This window comes from Ictidomys tridecemlineatus, chromosome 7 (assembly GCF_052094955.1).
Source record: "Ictidomys tridecemlineatus isolate mIctTri1 chromosome 7, mIctTri1.hap1, whole genome shotgun sequence".
NCBI classification, from domain to species: domain Eukaryota; kingdom Metazoa; phylum Chordata; class Mammalia; order Rodentia; family Sciuridae; genus Ictidomys; species Ictidomys tridecemlineatus.
The window spans coordinates 5,707,289-5,731,713 of NC_135483.1; the positions used below are offsets into that span (position 1 = coordinate 5,707,289).

A 24,425-nucleotide genomic window follows, 5' to 3' on the forward strand; every position below is an offset into this window, starting at 1 on the left:
CATGGTCCAACTCCTAGGCAAATAAATTCACAGACTCACTTAAACCTCCACTAGGGCTAGGGAGGCAGCTCAGAGGTAGAACACTTGCCTAGCATGTGCTGAGCCCTGGGTAAAATTCCAGCACTGCAAACAAACAAGCAAAGACCCTCCACTAAAAGTCAAAGTACTTCATTTCCTAATATCTGATACATCATGTTTAACTTTCAACAACAACAACAAATTACAAGTCAGGTTCAAAATAGGAAAGAAAAGCATTCAAAGTGGCAAAGCAATCATCAGAAACAAAGTCAGATCTGGTATGGTATGGATACTGGAATGATCAGATAAGGGTATTTAAAATAACTAAGGATCCCTGTGCATTAATGGTGAAGCTGTGAGGCTGGAGAGGACGCAGTAACAGGTGGGAAGTGTGAACAGAAAAATTTAAAGGAAAACTACTGCAACACAAACTGCAAACTAACATCAAGGAAGAACGCATCCAATGGGTTCACCATTAGACAACATCACGGAGTAAAGTATCAGTGCACTAGAAGACAGACAGAATCCAAGGTGCTGAAAGCAAAGAGAACAGAAAACAAATATGAGAATGCAACTGAACACCCAAGGTTTGTGGAAGAACATCAAAACCTGTGTGTGATTGCAATGCCAGAAGAGGAAGAAAGGTGATGAAACAGAGGACAGGTTTGAAGTAATAATGGTGAAGAACTTGAGAAAATCAATGAAAGAAACCAAACCACAGACCCAGGAAGTTGAGAAAATACCAAATAGGATAAATTGAAAAAATGTACACCTAGGTATATTATATAGAAAATGCAGAAAAGCAAAGATAAAGGGAAATTTTGTAATGAACCCAAAATTGCAGGGAACACCTTGGAAGAGTTGCAGGAGGCTCCTTGTCAGAAACCATGCAGAGAAAGGAGGTTGGCTGAAGTGCTGCCCTGGGCGCCAGAACAATGGTGTGCCAGGAACAGGGCCCTCTACAGCCGTGGTCCCAAGACTATGTGTCTAGTGACACCATAATCAGCTAAGATGTTTTAAGTACACACGGTGATGACAACATCTGCTAATGATAATATTTTTCTCGAAATGTGTCCTCTTTGTTAAGTGATGTACGACTATTGAAGCTGTTGAAAACAATAAAAAATTCTTACCAATATAGAATTCTCTATCTAGTGAAATTATCCTTGAGAAACAAACAAGAAATAAACACAGTTGCAAACAAACAGAATCTGAGGACTCTGTCCACAGTCAATCCCTGCCAAATGACCAAAGGAAGGTCTTCAGGGAGAAGGCAAAATGATACAGACCAGAAACTCAGGTGTGAGCGAAGGAGGGTTGGGAAGGGAAATAACAAAGTTAACATCACATGCTTTGTTTCTATTAGTCTTCGTTAATCTGAAAAAATGCTGGTTTGTTTAAAACAATGATGCACTTTGTGATTTTAGCCAAAAGGTAAGTGAAGTACATAATAGCAATGTCACAAAAAGAAGGAGGAAAAACATGGAATATTCCATTATGTGGCTGTGCACCATCATGACTGCAGTACGGTGGTGTTTGATGGACTGGAAGAGTGAAGATCCTGTGTAAGAAATGCTAGGACAATGACTAAGCATTCAAAAAATAATAATTAGTTATGGACTAAGAGGAGACCCCATTATGTAAAGTGCTGAACCAAAACCAGAGGAATCAGAAAACAGGAGCAAAAAAATACAAATGTAATGCATAGAAAACAGTTCCTACCATGGTAGGCATCAATCAATACAATTGTATCAATAATCATTCTTATTGAAAATAATACCAATAAAAATGTGGATGGTCAAAGCAAATAAAACAAGCAAACACACAACCATAACTATTTGTTGTCTGTAATAAACCCCCTTTATGAAGACTCAGATTAAAAGTAATCAGATAAATAAAGATAATCCAGCCAACATTAATCAAAGAAAGCTGTAGTATCTATAAATTTCAAACAAAACATACTTACGAGAAGGAAAATTATACAAAGTAAGAGAAAGTGTGATAATACAAATTTCTTTTATTCACAAAGCCTTTAAATGGCATATATAATGTTTTCTAATTGCCCATGCTGGTAATCTAGTGCACAGATAATTTAGCATTGCCTAAAAGAATTAAACCATCAGAGCCAGATCTTTAAGCCAGGATTCCTGTCTCCAACTTCCCCGCTCTTTTGGCTCTGACTTTGTGATCTTTACATTATTTTTTTTTTAAAATAAGGATGGACATTTCCCTTTTCTGTCAGTATAACAGCATAATAATAACAATGGATTTATTATTATGGTATCAACCTTTATTTTATATAATCCCTCCACAGAGTTCACTTGAGAGGAGAGTGAATGCAGTTGTGTATATGTTGTTGTTGTTGTTGTTTTTCCCATGAAACAGTGTTAAAAGTTGAGTATTAACTTATTTCCAATAAGAGATATTTCTTTTGTTAGTTTTCTACTGGATGCATAAGAAACATAGAAAGATATAGTACTGAGGGAACTTGATAGTTTTTTAGGCTGTTTTCCCTTAGGAAATAAATGTAATAAGTCCCAGATGAATAAACAGAACGAGGCAAAAAATTCCTGCTGTCAATCAAGAAAAAAAAATGGAACTCAAGTTTATTCATATATTTTGAAGTTTTCATTTCCTTCCAAGAAATGGCATTAATAGCTCATAATGTGACAGATGAATATGATGAATACTGCAATTGTCAAAGCTAACATGAAAGTTTGCAAGGTCCAGAATAAATTGCATATTATCTTCAGAGTATCAATGGGGGTACTTATGTAATTTATTTGAATTATGCATTTGCAAGATGAAAATGGTAACATATTATCAAATACTTTTTTGTAATTAGTTATTCAAGCCAGGGCACTGGGATGTGAAATGGTTTGTTGCAACCAGCTAGGATTTAGAACCTCACAGAGGCTGCTGTGCCCTGGCTTGGCCATTCACCCTCTGACTGTGGAAGGAGAGGCAGGTCTCTTCACCAGCTTATCACCATAACTGGCATCAGCTTGGCATTTGCTTTAGTCCAAGCCTTTCTGTGATATAATCTTGCAATTACTCTTTCCATCACCTCTTAATATGAAGGCAGTAAGATAAAATGAGTTTAAGTAACTTAACATAGAACAAAACAGTCATTATTACTTTATTTATATATGAGACTGCAAGACAAATGTGATTCTGTCTGCAACATGTGTACACGCAGAAAAATGAAAAATTATATCCCATCTATGTATGATATATCAAAGTGCAAAAATGCATTCTAGGGTCATGTATAACTAATTAAAACAAAAATATTAAAGAACATTAAAATTTTTCAAAAATAAAAATAAAAAAAACTACAGAGTACACATACAGCAGTGGTTTTATCTGCTTGTGTTTTGTTTCCAAACTCCAGTGTGAGCTATTCTAGACGAGACTAAAGTCATGCTTCTGACCCTGATGCACACAGATCACCAAGGCCAAGGCCAAACTCTGCCACTGCTCTTGCACATTTGCCCATCCTCTAGTCTGTCAAACACAAAGGGTGGACTCTGGGCCTACCCAGCAAGCAGGCCAGCACCTAAGGCCTTAATGTGAACCTCTGAGTGGCCACGTACAGGGAAATCCAGTGCTGGATACCAAGAGTCAGACATGTGGTTGATTCAGTAGCCACACCAAAGTAGCCTGTAGTAGGTGCTGATCATACTGAAAGTGCTGTGCTTGGTGCTTTATGCATCCTGACCTGGACACACAGCCCACCCAGTGAAGATCCTCGCAGGCTGACAGGTGGCAGCTGAGACTCGGGGAGTAAACAGCATGAGCAAGTCCCCATGTCTGAGAAGCATAGAGAAGTATGTAAGGTTTCAGCCAGTTCAGACTCTCACGAGGGCTGTTCTTCCACTATTCTGACACCAACAACCCTTGGAACCCCAGGTACAAGGCACTGTTCTCAAGAAGACTGCCCCCACTTCAGACGCCAGCTGTAACTGGGCACACCAGGACAACTGGACAGAAACCCTAGGTGGGCACTCAGCTTACCTCCATATCAGACACTAGAATGATTCACAGAACTCAAGAGTGCTGCCCGTAGGGTTAGATTACTAATAGGATATGAACTAGAACAAGTCAATGAGAAGCACCTAGCTGATGGCTGGGAGGGTGCACCATGCAGACCCTCTGTGCCCCGTTCCAGTGCAACCAGGCAGCACCACCTTCCTGGCATATCAGGTCGTTCACCAACCACAAAGCTCCACCAAGCTTCAGGATGGAGCTGTATTAATGTGCCATTTAACTGCGCATGATTGGTTGAATAATTTGCCACATTATTGCACTCAATCACCAGCTGCTCTCCCCTCTGTGTGGCGGGGCTGGGTCAAACCCCTAACCCTCTGATGACATGCTTGGTTTCCATGGTGATGAGTGCCTTCCTGAGTCATCCCTGAGCATGATTTGGGGCTGGTCTAGAGGGCTCATGAATAGCAGAGAAAGTCCTATTACTTAGGCAATTCTAAGGAATTAGTCTCCTTTCCAGAAACCAGGGACAAAAGCCAATCAAATTCTGTATTATACAAATCGTTCCTCACGAAGACTCCACAGACAGAAATAGATCCTTCCCTCCAGCTGCCTCCTTTGACAGCATTAGGAGTCAGCAGAGCTTAATGAGATTCTCCGAGTCACTCTGGGAGGCAGCCAGGGTCATTCTCATTAGTTAGGATGCAGCCGTTGCCTGTATACTTTCGCTTCCTGTTTGGACTCATGAGTGCAGGGGGTGGGTGTGTGGCTAAGGGGTCCACTGGGTGAGGAAGGGGAGTGAAGGCTATTTTACTCTCTATGAGCTCAGGCTTGCCCCGTTAAATCCGTGGGCCCTCAACTTCCCTGTCTCTGGAACCAGGCTGGGCCTAAGGCAGGGGCACATGTGGGGAGCAGAGAGCCCGCGAGCTCAGGAGGTGAAGCTCCTGTAGCAGCCTCTGGGCGTGTGCCCAGCCTGGACGCACATTAACACCCGATGTCGGCGATGACCAAGGCCTTTCCTCTCATACATATGCTTTGAGGATGGTAATCATACCAGTCTTGGAGAGCAATGGCCCGCAGGGACAAAGCTTCGGTGACGGTCCTCAGTGGCCAGTTCTTGCAACCCGGAGGAAGGGCTTCCAGTGAGCGATACAGGACAAGAAGCAGGAGTTTATTAGAGAAGGTAAGACAAGTGAGGTGAACGCCCAGTTCTGCCTCTGATTGGCGGCCTCTAGGGACAATGGGGTGGCTCAGAGCCTGGGGTTTTAAGGACTGGAGTCCCTTTTGTCCTCTCCTCAGTGGCCCATCGCCCTTGTGTGGTGTATTTCCCCTCTGTAGGGCCCTCAGCAAATTTTCTTTGTGAGGGTCATGATGACCAGTCACAAAAGGAGGGTCCTCAGAACCCATTCCCAAGAGATTATTGTGCAATTGTCTTTAAATTGCCGTTCCCTTTGAGGGGTTATAATTAACTGTGACTGGGGCAAGTTTGATAAACCAATTCCCAGTTGCTCTATGCTTTGCTGCTTAGAGAAAGTTTTCTATTACTCCCTGTTCTGTGGCCCCTGGTTCCTGCTTGAAGCATGTGTCTGATGTTCTGCATTTAAGTTCCTCCCTCCTTGTCCTTCCCCGCCCACCTGCTCATGGCTGAGCTCCCTACTTAGCGCACTTACTAGTGCAGTAGGAGGGTTTCTAAGTAATTGCCTCAGGTTCTCCCTGAGCATCAGTCACTGCTCTTGGTGTGTCACTTGGTTCTCAGTGCATCACTAATTATCCAACTCTGCTGTAAGAAAAGTGCTTCAGTTTACGTCAGAGTCACGGGGGAATTTAGCCTCCTGCCGAGGTTCCACAGGAGGTAGCAAGTGCTGAAAGGAGTGACTCAGGTGTGTCGGGCTCCAAGGCTTTCTCTGTGCCCAGTGGTCTCCGTAGCTCTCTCCACGCCGAGCTTTATCATGTCCGACCAGTTGCCCCTCCTGACTGTGAGTCTCGGGAGGCTGTGTGTGTGAGAAGCTTACTCAACTCATTCTGATATTAATTCAGAAACAGATTCAATTGTTAAAGATTGCTGAGCACTCCTGAGCAGCCACTGTTCTAGGTAGCAGGAAAACGGTGCTGAAGAAAACAGGGAACACTTGCAGGGCCTCCAGGAGGCCAGGGAGGAAGGGAGCCGAGCTCGGGGCAGGCAGCCAGTGGGAGAGGAAGGAGGCCAGGACCACCCTGTGGACGGTGGGTTCATTCCAGGTATTGTAAGAAGTCGCAGAGGCTTCTGGGGGACGGTTTGACATGATCGAGTTCCCCGTTCTGACTACTCTACGGAGTAGACACTGAGGGGACACGGGGAGGGGGCTGTTGAGAAGGAGTGACCTTGGCTGGTTGGTGCAGGGTCCAGGTAGAAGGTGATAGGAACCAGAGTCACAGCGGTAGTGTTTGAGGGGACAAGAAGGGCTTGACTTTGGGGGGTGCATGACTGAGAGGGCTGAGGTAGGATTCAGATGTAGGGGGCCAGAGAAAGGAGGAAATCAAGGCACACTGGCGACTGTTGGCCTCAGCTACTGAATGATGACTGTACATCAATGACCATGTGCACATTGATCTCCTAGGAGTCCAGGCCTCAGGCATCCTCTGAAGTGGTCTCGGATATTGAAAACCGAGCTTAACTCCGAGCCACTGTTCCTTGTTCTTAAGAAGTCAAAGGCAACGCTGCCTCTCAGCTTCTGCAGGATTGCCTGGAGAATGGTAATAATGAGGACAATCGTATTTCTTCATGGGATCTTTCTGTGGAGCACAGAAGCTACAAGGAAAATATATCAGAGTTACAGGGAGAGAAGGTAAGGCATGCTGTTGACCAAATGCTCCATGGGAGGGTAACGTTCAGACTGTGACGACAGAGAAGATGTGTACCACGTTGACCTCGCAGCCGTGGTGGCCAGGGAGCATGCACTGTGCCTGGGAGGGAGACCGTGCAGCAGTGTGGAAGGGAGGTGACTTGGGAGGGGATGACCCAGTCCAGGTGCCACTGAAGACGGACACAGAGGATCATTGGATGGAACCATCAAAACGGAAACAGGTTGCCCCGTGTCTGCCTGGGACACAGCCCTGTGGGGCCCACGGTGCTTCATTGCCCTGTGTGGGGGGAGTGAGTAGCAGAAATTAGACAGGAATCATCAATTCTTTGCTGACTGGGATTTCTAGCCAACCTCAGACAGAGTGAGGGATATGTATGCAAAGCCTTTGGTGTAGTAACAACAACCTAAGTGTGTTGAACCAGACCTCCATGCCAGAAGGTGCTGGGCATTTTTACCTAGCCATCCTGGGGGGCAACCTTAAGGTAGGCTTTCTGCTCTGCAGGCTGCAATAGGTCATCAGAGGCACCAAGAGGTGAGCCAATTTGCCAAGTCACATGACTCCCTCCTGTACCAGGTGGGGTTGTAACTAGGCTCCTTGGCCCCCAGCCTCTGATTTTTCATCTCACCTGGCTGCCTCTCGGCCATTGCAGATGCTTGTTGGATTTTATCATGAACTCCTGACTTCTCCATCTGCTCCACCTTATCATCTCTCTCCTAATCACCCCTCCAGAAACCATGCTGCTCAGCCTGGTGAAATGCAGGCCACTGGGTTTGATGAGAGCCAAGCCCAGAGGGGCCCTAAGGATGGGAAGTCACCCAAATCTTCCTCAAAGAGGATGTGAAAACCAGCCTTCTTCATTAATCAGGTGGTGTCAGCGAATCCACAACCTCCCATACCTCTGAGCCAAGCAAATTCCAAACACAGTTATCTCCACCAAGAGTAATTAGCAAGTCACACATTTAATATTGGGGAAGCACGTCAATGTCAGGGTGAGCCATCCAGAGGCTTTCTTTTCTCTCTGCCCTGGGACAGGTGGAGAGCAGGCCTGTCCTCCCACAGGGTGCTTGGAAAGATACAAATTTTATTTCTCCGGAGGTCCTATACTCTTCTTTGCAACTGGCTTGCTGCCAGGAACACTAATCTGATTTCTCAGGCAAACTAATCCTATTTCTCCCTCAGGTGCAAACTTCCCCTCTCTAATCATCCCCCTCTTTGCACCGTTAATTAACAAGCTGCTGTGATCAAGCAATCAAACCTTTTAAGCCCACATTATTATTACAATTTAAATATCTGATGAAAGAACATATACAGTAAGGTATTAGCATATTTTTTCTTTGCACATCCTTAGGTTCACTAATGCATGGGGTGGGAAGTGACTTTGAGTTGGGGAGATACATGAGGTTTTTGTGTGTGTGTGTGTGTGAGTGTGTGTATTTTCATGATCCTTGGCTTAGAATGCACCCCCCTTCCATCCCTCTGCCACCAAGCACCTACTTTCACTCTGAAGATTTTAACATAAATTTCCCTTCCTCAGGGCCTTCCCAGAGCCCCCTACAATCAGAGTCCTTTGCTGTGCATGATTTCTTAGGTCTAGGAGGGTTCTTCCCTGGCAGTTGCCATATTCACCCTACGATACTCTGTATTTATTCTAAAGTGTTTGCTTGTTTCATTAATGCTTGTTGCTCCCATAAAGTCTAACCTCCGGAGAAAGAGATCTTGGTGGTTCTTTTCTATCATTTTATTCCCAGTGAATAGCACAATATCCTGCATGTTGAGGATGTTCAATATCTTTTCACAGAATGATTTAATCTTTTTAAATAGGAAACCCATTATGCATATCTGCAGGTGCAGATATTCAGGCTCAGAAAGGTAATAGAACTTGCCAAATTCTCTATTATTTGGTACTAGATACCATCAGCAAACACAAATTCCGCTTCTCTTATTTCCATACCATTGTTTACATATTGCTCAATACACACACACACACACACACACACACACACACACAGAGAGAGAGAGAGAGAGAGAGAGAGAGAGAGAGACTAGTTTCCCTGATATTGAGAGAGAATGCACAATGGCCTAATCTGAGACTGTGCCTGGAGAAGAAAGAGAGATCTGAGTGTATTCTGTATAGTATACCGATGGCAGGGTATTTGGAAAATCCTTGGAACTTTCTGATTTCCAATGATTTAAAATATCAAAACAGGTATATTAGTTATTACATATATTCTTTGTAGGAAGCAACCCCACCTTTATATTATCCTTTATTATTGTTTGAGATAATGGGTTTCACAGTATTTACAAGATGCATATATTGTGACCTGAGGTCATCTTTTTATGTCTTTGTCCACATTATGATACTTGTCTCTCAGAGTCTGGCTTATTTTAGTTAACATAATGTCCTCTAGTTCCTGCAAATGACATGGTTTTCTTTTTTCTTTATGGTTGAATAACACTCCACCATTTCTATCTACCGTGTTTTCTTTAACCATTCTTCAGTGACTGGCTCCTGGGCCGATTCCCTGCCTTCGTTCTTCTGAGTGTGTCTTAATACCTATGGATTTGCAGGTGTCTGGTCTGAATGCTGACTGCTCCTCTTTTTGATATACACTGAACAATGGGATAGGCGAGTCATAGGATAGTTGTATTTTAGGTTTTTGGGGAAGTTTTTGTCTTTTCCATTGTGGATGATTCACATTTCCACCAGGAGTGTAAAGGGTTCCTTTATTTCCACGTCTTTGCCAATGTGTATTTCTTCCCATCTTTGGCGACAGTCATTCTAATAGGGTCAGATGGAATCTCAATGTAGTTTTATTTTTGATTTTCCTGATGGCTATAGATCTTGGATATTTTTTTACCTGTTTATAGACAACTTGTACTTTTGAGATGTGTCTGTCTCATTTGGTCGTTTTATATCTTGTGAGTCCTTCGTGTCTGGATACTGGTCCTCTATCAGGTGGACGGCTGGAAGGACTTTCTCCTCTTCTCTGGGATGCCCTGCAGCTCTTGGGATAGCTCCCTGGGTTGCACAGAAGCTTTCAATTTGATGTGATCCTGTTTATTAGTATTGGCTTCTGTTTTCTGAGTGATCTGGGTCCCAATGAGGAAATGGTGACCTCTGCAGAGGTTGGAGTATTTCTCAGGTGTTTTCTTCCATTTGTTTCAAAGTTTCAAGTCTTAAAAATATATTTGAACCTTTTTAGTTGGGTTTTGTACAGAGTGAGACAGAGGTGTCTGATGTCAGTCTTCCACACGTGGATATCTGCTGGGCTTGCTGTGAGTGTTGATTTTGTTCCACTGGTCTACATGTCTGTTTCTAGGGCAGTGACATGCTGTTTGTGTTACGATGGCTCTGCAGCGTATTTTGTAATCAGGTATGGAGATCTTCCACATTGCTCTTTGTTTTCAGGATTGCTTTGGTTACTCTTTTGTGCTTCCACAGGGATATTAGGAGTTTCTAGTGGTGTGAAGAATTTAATTGGTATTTTGGGGGTATTACATTGAATCTGTATATTTTGGGGATAGTTTGGCTACTATAACAAGATTAATTCTTCCATCCTCTAGGTCTTCCTGTCTTCTAGTGTCTTCTTCAATTTAGTTTCACTGTTCTGTAATTTTCATTTTAGAGGTCTTTCTCAACCTAGGTTAGCCTTATTTGTAATGTTTTTTGACTATTGTGAACGAAATTGCTTTCCAGATTTCTTTCTCACAGAGTTCATTATTAGTGTATAGGAAAGCTTTTCATATGTTGATTTTGTACTCTGCAACTTTGCTAAATTCATCAATTTTGGCTTTTGGTGGAGTCTATCAGGTTTCCTAAGTAAATAGGTATATCATCTGCAAACAGGGGTAATATGACATGTCAGGTTTGTCATGGATAGCCTTTATTATGTTGAGGTATGATCGTTCTACACCTAATGTATTCAGTACTTTTGATGTTGAAATCTATCACAGTTTCTTTTTAACATCTATTGAGATGATCACAATATAGTTACCATTAATTCTATTTATATATTGCATTACATTTATTGATTTGAATTGGATGGACCATCCTTGCATCCCTGGATTGAAAACAAATTAATTATGAGGAATAATATTTTTAATATACTGGTGAAATCATTTTCAATTTTTTTTGAGGATTTTTGTATTTGTGTTCATCAAGGATATTAGTCATAGTTTCAGGTTTGTGCTGTATCAGTAACAGGTATTGGAAGACAGATAATATTTGGTTCATAGAATGGGTTCAGAGGGGTTCCTTTCCTTTCTATATTATAGAATATTTTGAGGATCATTGTTATTAGTTCTTCTTTAGAAGTCTGGTGAAATTCAGAAGTGAAGCCATATGGACTTGGGCTTTTCATTGTTTGGAAACTTTTTACCATTATTTCAATCTCAATGTTTGTTATTGATCTATTTATTATTTTTTTGTGTTCTCTTGTTTTAATTTTAGTACATCATATTTATCCTAAATATTTGTTAATTTCTTCTTGGATTTCCAATTTATTGGCATGTAATTTTTCAACATATATATAACCTTAAAGATTCTTTAAATTTTGGTGGTATCTGTTCCAATGTGTTCCAAAGGCTTGTTTTTTCCTACCTCTTATTTTGTTTATTTGGTTCTTTTCTATCTTTATTTTTATCAGTTTCAATAAAGCTTCTCAATTTTGCTTATCTTTCCAAAGTACATGTTCTTTATTTCATTGATTCTTTATATTGTTATTTCATCCCTACTTCATTTATTTTTATTCTGATTTTTATTACTTCTTCTCTTTTACTGATTTTAACTTTGATTATTCTTATTTTTTTAAGACTTTGATGGAAATCATCAGACTATTTAACATGCCTTATTTTAAAGCAACACACATTGCTATATACTTGCCTTTTATTACTGCTTGTTTTTTCTGTATTCCATGTGTTCTGGTATGTTGTAATTACATTTTCATTCAACTTTACATATTTTTAATCATTCTTTTACTGTTAAGTTCTATTTTATTTCATTGTTATCTGATAAGGTACAATAAATTATTTCAATTATTAAAGCTTTATTAATAATTACTTTATAGCTTAATACATGTTCTATTTTAGAAAAGTTCATGTGCTGATGAAAGGAATGTATATCCCATGTTTCTCTATAAAGTATTGTGTAGACATCTATTAAGTTGCTTTGATCTGTAGTATAATATATCTCTGATGTTTCTTTGTTGATTTTTTTGTCATGATGATATATCTATTAGTGATAGTTTGGAATTGAAGTCACCTATTATTATTATATTGAGTCCTATCTCTCACATTATTTCTGGTAGTGTTGGTTTATAAAATTGGGTGCTCTAATATTCAGTTTATATATATTTGTAGCTATTACATTTTCTTGGTGAATTATTCCCTTGATCAGTATATAGTGACCTTCTTCACATCTTTAAACTGCTTTTGATTAGGTCTATTTTGTAGAGGAGTAAACTGGTCCTACTTGCTTTCTGGTTCCATTTGCTTGGAATATCATTTTCTGTTCTTTTATTTTCATCCTGTTTGTCATTGCAGCTGAGTTGAGTTTCTTGCAGGCACTATACTGTTGGGTCCTAATTTTTAACCCAATCAACCAGTCTTCAACTTTAAAGAACTAAGACTACTAACAGTCAAGGTTATTATTGAAAATTATGTAGTTGTACCTGACATTTTGTTGATATTTTCCAATCATTTTGAATATTCTAGATTCATTTTTTTTTCTAATTTATCTTAGGTGTTTGGTGGTTTACTATATTAATATTATCTGATTCTTTCCCATTTCTTATTTCTGTTTATAGTCTTCTAGTGATATTTGACATCTGCTTTGTTGTGATGGGGCTATGGATCCAGCAACAAAATTTGTCTTGAAAACTGACTCCATTTTATCATCTGCCAACATGTGGTTCTAGAGGAAATTGGAAGAATAGAGGAGAAAGTAGAAACACCTCTATTCCTGCTTATTATCTTTTCCTGGTCTGCTTCCCATGCTTGAAAGCATCAAAGAAGCAGTGGTGCTTCCCTGAGAGAGATCATTCTGTTCTAGTTTCAATAGTCACTCATTTCCCATGATCTAACCTCATGACCTGATCCAGAGAGGCTCACACTTGATACTAACATACTCTCCTCCGCACCTAGAATCCCAGCTACATGAGGTACTTTCTCTGACCTCCTAAGCATTAATATGTCTGGTCATTTTTTTTCTCTTTTGTCTTTCTATATCTTCAGTTTGGTAACTGTTTTACTATTTTTTTTCTGTCTTAGAATAACTGGCATTACTTTTCTGTCCTACATGGACTCTGACTGATAATATGGACATGAGTAAATTCTACTGCATAAAGTTGTTGTGGAAATTAAATGACAATATATGAAAATTGTTTCTTAAACTAAGGATAGTGACATGGTTGTGGTTGTTATTTTTTTTATCCTGTTAAATAAGCTCTGGTCATTGCACCTGTAACCTCAGATATCAAAACTATAATTAAGTTGTAAATGCTTCCGGGAGGCATCTCTTCTGCCCCAAAAAGCAAAGTTGTAATGGATATATGTTATTCATAAAGGAAGATGATTCATTGTGATGTCACGATTGTGCTATCAGTGAAGAAATTCAAATCTATATATAACTGCTTTAATTCTTTAAGTGCTGCATAAGAACTATGTATATTCTTTAGTTCAGACAATAGGTATTTAATACCTACTGTGGTTGTGTTGCTGTATATGGTGCTAAAAATAGTGAACATGACATGCTTTGTGCATGTAAGAGGCTTAGACTTAGTGCAGGAGGCAGAAAATAATGCTAGCAGATGCAATACACTTGGCTGCTGTAGAGGCAGCTGAACATTGAAATGAGATCACACAGAGGAAGCACCCAACCCAGGGAGGTGCAGAGTAAAGCTAGGCAAGGAAGCTGCACATTCAGGAAACTAAGAGTGAAGGACCATCTGTGGGTACTGGTGGGTTAGAAGGTGAGTGGGACCAAGAGAGAATTGGCTAAGGGTGAATAAGTAGTGAGACATGAGCCTGAAAGTGAAATTGAGAAAGAACTGGGGAACTGCAATTTCTACACCTACCCCCCTACTCTAGTAAGCCTGGCTGGGTCCCAGCACGCCTCATGGCTAAGCTGCTCACATTGTGGTAATGAGGAAACTATACACAAGTGCATGTTAACACAGTACATTGAATTTGATTTTTCACTTAGACAAAAAAGAGCTGATCTTTCTTTTCCTGATTTCCTCTTATTAGAAGAATTAGTAGGAATTACATAATCAGGGATGCTAAAGCATGACAAATGTATGATTCAGCCTCTATTCTGAGAAAAGCTTTCTATGGAAATTTATAGCTCTGAGAGCAGAAAGCTGGAGGGGATCTATGGATTGCTCTGGTTAGACAGATAATTCATATGTGAAGGAAGAGAGCTCCTTTAAATCTCAGTGTTAAAATACATATCACAATACCACACTGCTGGAATTGCAAGCTTGTTTTTTAAAAGCATTTTAATTATTGTGCATGCATTTCAGACTTGCATTTTAATGCAGAGTCTTTTGTGCTTCTTATCTTTCTGCTGTTGTGAGTTCATGTGATTTTCTGATTGTGCTAAGAAATCCAAGGGGATTTCAGATTCAGGAAAAGGGGCTTGGCTGGCACTCATGATAATTACAATCAGGGCATCCTCACTGTTGAAAATAAAATGGAACAGTTACATTTCAGGATCTGGTCTAATTCTCTGGAGCAGGCCAAACCCTTACAGAGGAGCAGGCTTCTGCAGGGAAGGCTGAGAGGAAAGCCTCTAAGTAGTAGAAGATGGTGGAAGGAACAAATGAGGTATGCTGCAAACATTTCTGGAAAAACAAAAATGCTAAACTTTTACATTTTCAACATTATTTCATATCCAAGTAAGTACAGCATAAACTCCTTCAACAGGCATGTGAGGCAAGCTCCATCCTGGAGTCCTGTCTGATCTTTCATCCTGCTCACTCTTCATTAACCCAGAACAGCAGTAGTCTCAACAGGGATGCTGTTCAGCTAGGTGTGGTTGGGGGTTAGAAACAACTCAGGGCAAACCACGTTCACCTCTTTTGCTATTGTTTGCTATTTTCAAAATGTCTTAAAATACACCCACTAGAGGAAAACAAATAACTTTGAGGGTTTTGCCATTGCTATTTTAAGGGTTAAATAAGAAACGATAGTCAATATCAAAAAAGTTCAAAGTCCGCTGGAGAATTTTTGCAATAGACAGGCGGAGGAAATCCACTGGGAACCCCTGAGCTGATGATAACTCCAGTAGTATGGATGATTGTAGGTGTGCAGTTCTTTCCTGAAGACCTGATTCTGGCCAAAGGCAGGGTTTGGGTGGTCAAGAGGGAAAATTCTGACGTTAAAATTGAGTTAGAGATTTTTAATAAGTGATGGGGAGGCAGAGTCAGGTACTCTAAGTGAGCATGTAGCTCACTGAGTGTTACAGGGGGCATAGAATTATCTGTCCTGGATCAGGAGACCCAAGGACTTTAAAGCTCTTAGGCTCTCCATCAGAATTTGTCTAGAAGCCAAGGAACCACTGTATTTCAGTGTAGGAATTAGCTGAATCTATCTCTGGGGACAACAAACGGCATACAAAATGATGAACGCACCTGTGATAATATTGGTCAAGGGTAAGCTTAAATGGTTCATGATTATTGCTCAGCAAAGAAAGAAATAATAGAGTCGTTTAAGTCTGTGACATACACATGTCTACAAATACATGTACATACACACATAACACAGGTACATATAGAATACACATAATACATATACATGTAAACCATGTCCATGTACTCATGCTGCACACACATGCACACACAGCATATACAAAACCATGAATGCATATGTGCAATTTATGCACCTGTGTGTATGTACCTATATATTCACATCATTATATGCAAATACATGTGTTTACATTCATATATTCATATGCATTCAATATGTATGTCAAATGTGTTTTTATGAATCAAATTCCCTAAAATTTACAAATTTTCTCAGATACCCTACCTCATTTACCCAGATGATGTAGACCAAGCTCCTCTAGCATGTAATATAGTCATCAAATCCTCTTTTGCATGGTTCCGTTGTGAGCCTGGTATGAAGCTGGCCAAGTTCTACAGTGCCAAGAACAGTTTCCACTTTCAGGGTTCAGATTCAGCATAACTCCATGAGTGGTTAAAGAAGTCAAACCTTGGTCCAGGACAAAGGGCATGCCAGAAAAGCCAAATATGTCACTGGGTCCAACGAATCAATAAAACCATTACATAGAAATGGAGGTCATAAGACAGACAAGTAAAGAACCAGAGGGAAAGCAGGCAGACGGGCAGGCAGAGGCAGACTTACTCATTTCATGTTTAACCCCCACCCTGGGTTCTGTTGGGCTTCATGGTGCCTGTTGTTTGGATTGGTAGTCATGAGATGGGTGTGTGCATGCATCAGAGCTGAAGACCTAGAATCTGGGACATGTACTGTTTTTCACCATTTGTCTTAATTAAAAATGAGAATCAATATTGCCAGTTTCATGTGAATTCAGCTTTATGAGTCTAATGTGACACATACAATTATAGCTAACCTAAATTTGAGCTAATATCTATTAGAATTTGAGGCTTAAAAGAGATTTTACTCAACATTTAACATGGTGAGCACCTTCCTTTCTCAGTTACTCTAGGTGCTGTTCCACTGAAGTTGTAGAAAGACAGAGATTTATCACTTTTACAAATAGTCGTGGTTCATTAAGTATTGAAACTTGTATTACTGGTAAAATGCACACTGTACATCATCAGAGTGGAATAAATATTGTTGGGAACTAGATAGAATAAAACATTTATGGGGGAAAATGAGCCATTCTTAAGAGATCACTTCTTGGCCAACATCCCTGTTTCCGTGGCTGAATTCAATATGGGACCATACACACATCGAAGAACAAGACAGTGGTGGCTGGTCAACTCCCCTAATGCTATCATTTTTAATCAGTGAGGAAACTGAGTTCCAGAGAGGACATGCATTCTACCTAAAGCTACAAGTTAAGTTAGCAGGGTAGCTCTGGCCAAAGCCAAGTTCTTACAATTACCATGAGGAAGACAACACTGTGCCTTTCTTCAAAGAATTAACTTAATTAAATACCATCATATTAAGAGATAAAAATATTTTCAGTGTCCATTTAAACACAGATCAGACTTTACTGGAGACCAAAATACAGCAGGGGCTGGATATCACTCATGTGAGAGGCAGCATCTTTTCATTGGCCATGAGTGTCTCTCTCCTCTGCCTGCAGCCCTCAGAACTTCCACACATCAGGCAACTACATTTTTTTGATGTTCCATGGCATTTGACATGGTGGGTATACACCAGCCACATGAATACCTGCAAGTCCAATTCTCAGAGATTGTATTTATGTCCACAAAATGGAATTTCTTTCCTTCCCTACTTTCTTCAAAGGGTAACTTTAAAATGTAACAGGATGGTATGAAACACTATAGTTTTCAGATGCGAATAGCTTTAGCTCTAAAAAATGGCACCAACGCCTGCATACCAAAGTTACGTCATTGCAGAGAGACCATCAGAGAAGAGTGTGTGGCCTAGTAACAGAACCCAAAGAAATGCATGGGTGGAGGACCTGATTTAAAAAAAAATGTAAAAGAAATCTCTAATGTTGGTGTTACTGAGCTGTGGGATGAACCCAGAAGTTAGCCTGTTTGTTTTATTTTGTTTGTTTGTTTGTTTTTCTGTTTGTGTTTTTGTTCTTGTTTTAGTGTTTGATCTTTAAGATGTTTAAATAAGTAGGACAAAGACAAGATAAAGCACCCTGAAATAAGAATGGAGCTTAAGAGTAAGCAAAATAGTTGTGAAAGTCGTAAAGACTTATTAATTCTAATAGAAGACAAAGGAGGTCTTGACACAGGAAGTGACAATTATAATGTTTCAAAGATCCTAGACAATAAAAAAGAAAAATCTTTCAAGCCTCTGTGAACAGATGGAATGAAAATTTCTTGATCATCAGTCATAAGCAATGTGAAAGGAGACAAAACAAATATTTTGGGAACTCATGCAGAGATTTATTTATTTTTATTTGTACTTATTAGTTATACATGACATTAGAATGAATTTTGGCATATTAGACATATATGGAGTGTAACTTCCCATTCTCTTTGTTGTATATGATATAGAATTCAATTGATTCTGCAATCACATATGCATATAGGAAAGTAATGCCTGATTCATTCTATCTTTTCTATTCACATCCCCACTCACTTCCCTTCGTTCGGCTTTGTCTAATCTGAAGTACTTCTGTTCTTCCCTACCCTGCCTTGTGAGTTAGTATCTGCATACCAGAGAAAACATTAGGCCTTTGGTGTGGGGGGATTGGCTTATTTAACATAGCATGAGATTTTCCAGTTCCATCCTTTTACCAGTAAATGTCATATTTCCTATATATACACCACATTTTCTTTATCCATTCAACTGGACTAGTTCCACAGTTAAGCTATGGTGAACTGAGCTGCTATAAACATTGATGTGCTTATATCATTGTAGTCTGCTGATTTTAAGTCCTTTGAGTATAAACCAAGGAATGGGATAACTGGGGTCAAATGGAGGTTCCATTCCAAGTTTTCTGAGGAATCTCCATAGTGCTTTCCAGATTCCTTGCACCAATTTGCAGTCTCACCAGCAATTTTTGAGTGTGCATTTTCCCCCATATACTGGCCAGCATTTATTGTTACTTGTATTCTGGATAATTGTCATTCTGATTGGAGTGAGATGAAATCTTAGAGTAGTTTTAATTTGCATTTCCCTAACTGCTATAGATGCAGAACATTTTTTTTCATATATTTGTTAGCCAATCATTTTTCTTCTTCTGGGAATTGCCTGTTCAGTTCCTTTGCTTATTTATTAATTGGGTTCTTTGTTTTGTTTTGTTTTTGATGTTAAATTTTTGAGTTCTTTATATATTTTACAGATTAATGCTCTGAGATGCAAGTGGCAAAGATTTTTTCACGTTCTGTATCCTCTCTCATCATATTCTTGATTGTTTCTTTTTCATGTAGAGATTTAGCTATTGGGCTAAAGATTCTAAAATTTATTCTTTTGCAGAATAAAGGAGATAATTCTCTCTCTCAGCTTAGATCTCATGTGCTTATTGGAGTCTAAATGTCCATTCATCTTTTAGCAGATAAATCGTGACTCATTTTGAAGTACACTGTCCATTAAATAGGTCGATGTCCATTTTTGAGATCGTGTACCATTTCAGCCATTAACATGTGTAGACCTTCCCATCACCTTCTCTCCATTTTCTGCACACTTCTCTGTGACAGGCGTTGTATTGGGCTGTAGAGATATGGAGCCGAGTTTGAGAATTGACAGTTTTACCTCACGTATCTCCAGTCTCAAAGTGGACAGCTGTGGAAATAAACTCAAGGAGGATTTCCTTTCTGTGAACAGAGGATGTGTACTGTTTTTTGTTGTTGTTGTTGTTGTTTTTTTGTTTGTTTGTTTGTTTTTCAGGAAAGAGGAGACCAGATGCCTGGTTAAAGAGAGAATGGAATTCTGGGAAGAACTGAACCTAGGAATGATGGTTTTTTGGAAGGAAAACCCTGCCAGACACATTTGACCCATTGCTGCAGGAGAATGAAGTAAATCTAAGTTGACCTAAAAAGAAAACCTGATTTGTTCCCTAGGAAGTACCTGTGAGTAGGAGGCAAGGGTGGCAGATGTTTCAAAGGTCAAGGAAAAGTTTAACCTGGCCTTCTAGTGGCTGACTGTCACACACAGCCACTAGAGCTGTGTGTGAGGAGCTCCCCTTGGAAATCTAGGCCATCTCTGCCTCCAAAGATACATTTCTCAGCGTTCAGCATTTGATGGCCCTTTATAACATGATCTTATAATTAGATGCCAAGAGAAAATTTAGGTAGGTGTCTTCCTTCCTGATTATCAGAATTACATAGCTTGATGTGTTTTACTCTTTGCCATGGCAACCAGACTGTGGAGACTAATTTGGGCTGAAGTAGCATATTTCATTCTTCCTGTTTTCCATAGATCTGATTTCTATTTAAACTTGCTGTAATTTGTTTTATAGATCATATTATAATGTGCCAGATATTCTTCCTGTTATAATTTGCCACATGTGCACGCGCGTGCGCGCGCACACACACACACACACACACACACACACACACACACACACAATGGGAATCTCTTCTAAAACATCAGCAGAGGATGCCCTATTATAATCCAACAGAATTCAAGTGACGTGATTGAGAGAAAAGGACTCTCCACTTGAACCTTTGACTAGACATTCAAACACTTATTAGTGCTCACTAAATTCCTATATTGCAGATATTGCTTCAGGACTGGAAGCCAAAGATTAATGAGAAAATTTCCTTGTTCTTGTAAAATGCACAGTCGAACAAACCAGAGAAGAAAATTTTGTTAACAGTTAATTGAGAGACAGCAGCATGAGAATAAAGGGATTGTAAAATCCATAGTGGAGCACCAATGGAGAGGATTCCAAAGTGAGCAGGGTTTTTGACCATTGTGATAGTTCTTCTACAACCGCTGTCTCAGCAAAATTCAACCTAAACTGAAAGGTGGAAACTGAGCATCAATTTAGGGATGGCACATTATAATATGATCTATACAACAAATTACAGGTAACCATCAGTTACCTGGAAGTTTAGGTAACTGCTCAAAAAGAGTATGTGGCGGGGGGGGGGAATATGCAAATTCAAACTTTTTGATGCCAAGGATGTTTTTTCTTAATGTGTCTTAATCAAGTCAGATTCTGACCAGGAAAAGAAAACTGATTTTTATTTTTGACACAACTTAGGCTTTAGATTTCAGCCATTGGTTGCAGATAGTCTTTGTCCTTTGTCAGGTCATACTCCATTGTATTGACTTGTCTTAGTTTCTAGCTTAAAAACGAAGGTTTATTTTGAGGTTCAATAATGCATTATTTGCAATATATTAAGTATTAATCTCCTGCATAGGAAGGACTCAATAAATAACACATTAAACAATAATTAACTGAATAAAGTGAGCTCACTAAGCAAAGTGTTACAGTTTAATATGATGTGACCCCAAAAGCTCATATGTAAGACAATTCAATAATTCTCAGAGGTAAAATGATTAGGTTATGAGAGGTGTAACTACTCAGTTGATTAATCCACTGATGTGGATTAACTGGGTGGGAACTGTAGGCAGGTAGAGTGAGTCTGGAGGGAAGTCGATCATTAGGAATGTGTCTTTGGGGTTTATATCTTGTTCTAGGTGAGCAGAACACACTCTTTAATTCCTGCCATGAGCTGATTGGCTTCCCTCCACCATGCCCTTCCACCATGTTGTTCTTCCTCATATTGCGCCCAGAGCTGTGGAGCTGTTCATCTATGGACTGAAATCTCTGCAACTGTGAGCCAAAAGAAGGTTTTGCTTTTGTAAGTTGTTTTGTCAGGTCTTTTGGACAATGACACAAAACGGACTAAAATAGTAAAAACAAAATTATTAGAAAATGTAACTTCAAAATTGCAAAATATGGTAGCTGTTCTAAAATCCCTACTAGGTTTTACAATATTTGTTCAAGTTGATCTAAATTAAATAACAAAACTACAGTTAAGAGATACTTTTGTGGCATATGTTGGAATAAGGATTTGACTTCAGGAAGAGGTTACTTTGTAGGAAGATTTATGTGAGGCTGTCTCCATCTCTCTTTTTCTTTGGACTGATATTTCCAGCCACTGATTTTTTACACCCTTTCTGAAACAAGGAGCAGTTTTGCCATCTTAAGGTATTTCACTCCCCTCACTAAAATTACCATCAGCTCCCTATTATTTAACCTGTGTCAATCATATTAATTCCTTCTAAATATGAAAACTATGCACATTACCAATGTTTCTTTAGCACCCTGTTTGCTATGCATCATGGTCACCCAGTGTCTAGGGGTTAATTGGCAAATAGCCTGAGTTTTAGGTGCACTGTTCAGGGATGACAGAATAGGTATACAACAGATGATTTGTGAATGAAATTGTGTTTTGCGCTTTCAGCCACTGTTTATTTTTGTCCATACAATCTTGGAATACTAGCAGTCAGGGCTGATCTTTGATATCACTAGTTTCTCTGTGCAGCTTGGCCAGGGAGCCTTAACCAAGAAGGAATTGGACCCTAAGGAAGGTTCCAGAACTCTGTCTTCCCATGCTTGTAGCCCGTGCTTCATACTTAGCACTAATGCATTTTATAGTGGCTACGTACTTAATGTTTCTTATCTCTGACTGACTACCATATCTTTTCACTACATTTTTTTAAAGGAGAGCTTGTTCTGAGGTGCAAGGCTGGTTATAAAGAATTGCATGAACTGCTATTAAATTGAAGACATTTTGGATTTTGAAGATTTCCATTTTAGTTCTATCCTTACTGCTTTCTGCAGATAAACAAAAGATTAAATGACACAGACATTGTGTATACATACTGTTAGAAATACAGAGGTGCCACACGAAATCAAACACTTGCTCAGAAGTAGTGGGCAAAGCAAACTTTACTTCGGCCAGGAGGGCATGCTGCCGAACCTGGCTAGCCTCTGGGCAGGTAGTCTACCTGCACACAGGAGAAACAAAAATTTATCTTGAGAGAATGAGTTTACTTCAGTTATTGATTGAGTCTCATATTCAGAGATTTGGGGCTGTGGACAGCTTCCTTAGTGACTTGCTGTGGCAAGATTGGAACCTGCCTTCAGATATTTCAACCCTGGACTGCAGACTGGTAAAGCTGCCTTCAAAGTGCCTTTGAACTTCCTCCCCACTTCCTGAGTTCACTCTCTGCTGCCTCCACTCGGATGCTCTTGGTTGTCTAGAACTAGAAGGGGACATTGACAGGAATGTGTCTCGAATGTGCCAGGTGCTGATGGAGGGCTTTCCTAAGTGGCAACTTTGTTTCATGACCAGAACAAATCCCTGAGAGAGGTACCATTATGTTAATTTGACTGTGAGGAAACTGATACTCAGGGTGTTAAACTCAGAGTTTTGACATCACCCTTCAGTGCAGAGATGAAGTGGATATTTAAAGTACCCTTGCTCTTCAAAGGACCTCAAATGTTTTGTCCACTCATGCCTGATCCTTAACTCCATGAGCATCATCGGAGCCTCTATTAGTGTCTAAGTATTTTTGCACCTGCTCTGAGAGTCTCCAGGAGGAGGAAGTGGAGGAAAGCAAACAGACACCTAGGAAGAAAGTGCCCTGGGAAGGCCCAGGTATATTCCCAAGAAGGGATTGCCTGAGAGGAGGAAAGACCACCATCAATCAAGCACCTCCACACTACTCCTTCCTGCGGTCTGCAGGACGGACAAGCTGTTAAGTCAACACCTTTCAGGGCTGCCAGTGTTCACAGCTCACAGGCAGAGGATGACATCCTGCACATTGACACTGTATCTTCCCAGACAATCATTTTGTGTCTTCAAGTTACTTTTCTTTTAATAACAAATTAAAACTGGGTATTCTTCTCTTTTAGTAATATTGGCCACTTTCATAATGTTTGATGACACACATCAGGGATTTAATCTACGTCCTTCTCAGAGCATGTCAAATGCAACTAAATTGTAATGTTCTCAGAACACTGTGTATTGGACTTCAAGATAAAGCAGATTACAGTAAATATTAATCTTTTCAAATTGATAGAATGAAATATTAAACCATTTCAAACAAGAATTTTAATGTGGAAATTAAATCTTTGTTAATATTTCTAGTGTTCCAGCATCAAGGAGACTGGTGACAGGGTGATTATTCAAGGGTTATAGCTTATCTCATCGAGTTGCTGGTACGTTAAATTGTTAGTCTTCTCTACAGAATTACATGGGAAAAGCATTTCTCCACGAGAAACAACAGAAGCCAATAGATCAATTGAGATGGGCGATATTGGTTTTTAAGTTCCCACTTTTTTCTTTCCTTTTTTAGACTCTAGTTGTCTATCTTCAGTTGTGCAGATGCCCTACAACTTTTTAGTTCCTTAATCTATAACTTTAGAAAAAAAAAGTGAGCATTACTTAATTTAAAAACGGTACTTTTCAGTAGTTTATTATGAGTACTAAGTTTATAATGCAAATACAATTTTAAGGAAGCATATGCCCTGGCAATTCTATAGGGAGCTGTGGTGCAGTCCATATAAATATCTATAAATTATGGGGAACATCCTAGTCCTTGTACCATGTCATGTGGAAAGGATTACAGAGAGTAAAACCCACAGGATTAGAAGATTAATATCCTGGCTCTGCTACATTAACCTTATACAAATAATTCTTATAAAATGAGGGTGAAATACTTTCTGATCTAACTCACGAGGTTGTTACAATGAGTAGATGAGGGACTTAGAAGATTTTATCAACTGAAGAATAAAATAACATCTAGAAAAATATTAGATACCAGCTATTCTGTATGGTAAGACAATTTGAAAATCTTCTTACTTCAAGCTAATATATTTTTTTCACCAGAAAAATAATAGCATATTTCATTTGAGTTTGTCTACTTAAAATTCAGACTCGCTTTCCAAAGCCAGTTCACTTTCACGCAAATGCATCTGC

At 39.7% G+C, this 24,425-nt stretch overlaps 1 long non-coding RNA gene across 3 annotated transcripts; it reads left to right on the forward strand.

Moving 5' to 3' along the window:
• Positions 1–4,678: 4,678 nt before the first annotated feature.
• LOC110597779 (uncharacterized) lies at positions 4,679–23,362 on the forward strand. 3 transcript variants are annotated; one of them, XR_013423759.1, is made up of 4 exons: positions 4,679–5,188; positions 6,603–19,553; positions 21,133–21,296; positions 22,164–23,362. It is a non-coding gene; the product is annotated as an uncharacterized LOC110597779 (long non-coding RNA). The 3 variants fall into 3 exon arrangements; XR_013423760.1 differs by having other exon boundaries at positions 6,603–6,830; positions 19,372–21,296; XR_013423758.1 differs by having other exon boundaries at positions 6,603–21,296.
• Positions 23,363–24,425: the final 1,063 nt, after the last annotated feature.